Source organism: Diadema antillarum, unplaced genomic scaffold (assembly GCF_040938485.1).
Source record: "Diadema antillarum isolate AM-2024a unplaced genomic scaffold, OU_Dant_1.0 seq00000561_RagTag, whole genome shotgun sequence".
Lineage (NCBI taxonomy): Eukaryota > Metazoa > Echinodermata > Echinoidea > Diadematoida > Diadematidae > Diadema > Diadema antillarum.
The window spans coordinates 645,022-649,322 of NW_027271500.1; the positions used below are offsets into that span (position 1 = coordinate 645,022).

General features: G+C 40.1%; 1 pseudogene; it reads left to right on the forward strand.

Annotated features, from left to right (window-relative positions):
• Positions 1–919: 919 nt before the first annotated feature.
• LOC139734986 (galactosylceramide sulfotransferase-like) lies at positions 920–3,786 on the forward strand (annotated as a pseudogene).
• Positions 3,787–4,301: the final 515 nt, after the last annotated feature.

The window sequence follows — 4,301 nt, forward strand, 5'->3', positions numbered from 1 at the left end:
TGCAAATTAGTGTTGTGATGTCATCGGCTCACACCTTGCTACGTTTATTTTAGTTTAGACACAAAATCTTGAAATTTCCATTTTTTTTTAATCAAACGCAATTATATGCCCCAGCCTTAAATTCTATATCTGACTGATCATTATTTCAAAATTATTCAACCAAGAATAACATTAAGTTTTATTCTTTTACATTAAAAAAATAATCTTGTCAGGTTTGTTTGCTTGTTTGTTTTACACAATGGAAACTGAGGTGATGACATTTGCGTATTCAACTGTTCGAGAACTGTTTTAGGTAGTCTTCAAGATTTTGTAACTTATTTCCTAGTTCGGTTTAGATAGAATTTTCATTGTTGTGCTTGTAAATTGTTTTTCTTCTTTGAAATCACGATGTTTCTTGTCCAGATGTTGTCAACTTAGTAACGACAGCCCCTTTTCCTCTTAAAGTCATAGTAGTCTGGTTGAATATTTCTTATGGGGTTGCGACTGATGTCACAGATTCATAAAACGTGCGAAACGTCGAGATTCCATTATTTTCTTTTATTCCATATCTCATTTTGACAAAAGGAAAAAAATCATAATATTCCGTTTGTCTGATTTTACTAATTTTTATAAACACCTAGGTTGATACGTAAAAATTGTGTGGAAATAGCGATTCAATATTTTTAAGAATTTAAACATGGCATGACGTTTCTGTATGTGTATACACATTATGAACATAGTAGCGACATTAAAGTAACGCTGCCGATGATGTATAACGTCGTGTTTTTGGTTTTGGTCTTTCTTTTTCATCACTCAACATTGGATGTGACAGAATCAGGATCAAAGTCAAGCTCTAAAGTCCATGAACGCCTGACCAGGACTATAGGCGAGACCGTGGAGAACGATGTCGCGATGGCTACCGAGATCGACCATCCTGCTCCTCATCATCGCTGGATCCTTCATGCTCACGTCTCTGCTGTGGATGCTTAGCCTCCCTTCCATCCGCTATAAGCCAAGGCAAGAAAACTTTTCGGTTGTACTTTCAAATTCCGATGGTTCGTTAATCCGAAAAAAAAAAAGTTTGATTTCTTCCGAAGGTTCGAAACCGAGATAAGGTTAGTAATTCCGAGTGGTTACTTTTCGCGCCTTATTGCATGATCCGTAGCGTTGTACACACTCTCCAAAGTCCCTGACACTGAAAGGGTTATGTCGACTTTAACGAATAGAGAAAGCGCACGGACGAACGAAATGATAGGTTTCATTAAAAATCGGACTTAATAGAGTATACAGGTTAATGTTTTGAAATAGTAGTTCAGCATGTTTTTTGTTTATTTGTTTTTTTCACCACGCACATATGCAATTTCTTGAAAACGATGATCAATATTACCACCTAACAATTCTCCTGTTATTTTGTACGTATAGATAATGTTTAAATCGTGTAATCGATGGCGCAAGTGCAGTTCAGGTTTCATGACATTGAATGACAACCTCTTCCCCGTATGAGACAGTGATACCAGTTTTTTAAAAGACCATAATAATTTGAGTCGAAGGATCCATCTTATAACTAATTTCATGTCTAAACGTTTTTGAATGTTTATTTTATGTTAAAGTGGAGACGTGTCGTGATTTTTACTTAATTGTTGTGATTTTGACTGGTATCACTGCATTGTGAAAACGAGTGAACTCTCAAGTTCAAAATTCCTCAGTTATCTTATTCAATGTCCGAGTTTGCTGGTTGTGCTGTGTTTATTATTGCCAACTTGAATATGGTGAGAAATGACACTTTGAATGTCTTGACAGTCATGACAATATTGTTAATATTGTAACTTGTAAAACTAGTTTGTGTTTCTTCTTATTCCACATTACATGACCGTATCTGCAATGCAGAAGATTTCCTCGCAAGTGAAGCCTTGGCCGGCAGGCGCCCTCAACGTTGATGCGTCAGCAGAACGACCCTGTCGTCCCAGCGGAAGGTGGCGTTCCTGAAGACACACAAGACGGTCTTCCACCGTATCGTCCATCTTCCAGCGGTACGGCTTCCTCAACAACCTCACCTTCCTTGTTCCGACCAGACGCACTTCATTAACTACCGGGACAAATTCTCAGCGAACCGTATCCAGCCCAACAGCAGCAGCGTGGCTCGGGAGAAATGGCGCGCGGACATCGGGTTCGACCTGCTGACAAACCACGTCCGGTACAATCGCAGCGAGTTGGACAAGGTGTTCCACGGGGCCAAGTACGTGACGATTATGCGGGAACCGGGGGCCCAGTTCGAATCGGCTTTCTACTACTTCGAGATCTTTCGGTCGATGCCGCGCTCCAACGAGCCGCTGAAGCTGTTCTTGTCGGAGCCCCGGAAGTACTTCGACATGGTGATGCAGACGAGGCAGTACTTCAAGGACAGCATGCACAACCAACACCTGTTCGACTTCGGTATGAGTCACGATGAAACGGATGATGAGATCGCAGTACGGAGGAAGATCATCGAACTCGACGTCGAGTTAGATCTCGTCATGATTACGGAGTACTTCGACGAATCCTTGCTCCTGCTACGAAAGTTGCTATGTTGGGAAATGTCCGACATTTTGTATCTGCCCAAAGCCACTCGTTCGCCTGATTACCGAACTGTCCTGGACGATGATCTACGGGCAAAAATCTTGTCTTGGAACAGAGGAGACGTTATGCTGTATCAGCACTTTAATAGATCATTTTGGCGGAAAGTAAAAGAGTATGGGCCCACGTTTCCTAGCGACTTGGCAGTGTTCCGCCAAAAGCTGAAGGCAACGGTCGAGTTGTGTTGTAACACCAGCCGTCCGAATAAGAGTGATCGGAGAGTGGTGAGCCTTTCTTTGAAAGACAAACGCTTCGGAGTGGTGCCATCATTTGAACAGACGAGACGTTGAGTTTACTGACCTCATTAGACGAACTATGATGGGTCTTGGCATGCCAACTTACAAACATATAAACGCCAAAAAGGGAAGGAGCACAACAGTCACGGTAAACAATAATCGCGGTTGCCTTATTTTGATGCGTTACTGTCACTTATTTTAATTCGTGTATGTCTGTTGTTTAAAACCAGTATTGGTCGATACGCATTGTGTATATAGTGTGGATTTCGCGTCACTGTGGCGGGAGGTTCCTGAACGTTAGCATGGATCTATAGTATCGGTTTCGACCTCCGATAGCATAGACTTTTCACACATAAGGAAGCTTTGCCTAAGAATTGCGCTACCTTAATACTGATGTCGGTGAAATCCTAAGGAATCGCGTACCACACTTGCTTTTTGATGCTCATCGTGTCACCGTATGGGTATGGATATGAAAGAGAATACAGTATTATTATGATTACTAATAACATTGTGATTATTATCATTATCGTTATTATTATTATTATTATTATTATTATTATTATTATTATTATTGTATCATCAGCGTCTACAATTTACATTCATAATAATTTTGTGTGGTTTAAAGTGTCCGATGGGCGGCTATCGTTGGCCAACGAACTGACTATTGTCAACCCGCTTTCTTAATGTTACAGTCACATGTTTTAACTCGTGGGGCGTCACTTGGACTTGGGGACGTCAGAGATCGGTATTGTGCATCAGATGCTAATATTGGTAACACAAAAACTTTTACGTATAACACCGTGGTTTAGTAGATAAGGTTCTGGATTTCTAAAGGAAAGGTCTGGGGTTCGAATCCTGCCCGATGCGTTCATCCTTGCACAAGATGTTTTGCCTAATGTCCCTATTGATCCAGATGTATGAATGGGTATACGTGCCTGCAGTGGCAATGTTGGCTTAATGATATGGCAGGGTCCTCTGGTAGGGCAGTGGTAACATTGAAGCTACACTGTATTAACCTTGGTGATTAGGACCATGTTATTATTACAATTAGTGGTACAGTAGTACATCTGTAGTGTTATTAACAATGTGCATTGAAATAAACATTTTGTTCAAAGTTGTCACTTTGAATATATACAGTACAAAACTTTCATAATGATGTAAATGACATATAGTTTACCAAAGATGTGAAATGTAAGCATTGCTTGAAGCGTAACACGGCTTAATTCATAAGGTGACTTTGTTATAAAGAGTAAAGTGAAACAAACAAAACTGGGAAAGCATAGCAAAAAAAGAGCAAGTTATTAAATTACATAATTTCACATCCTTGATACAAAACCGAGACAAAGGTCAGAGAAATATTTATCTGAATAGGTGAGAGGATAAATCATGACTCTCAATTCTCCAACTGGTGTGTCCGTTAAATTTTGAAGAAATAATTTTGATCTATCATTTAGTAACTAGTTCCCCCCCCCC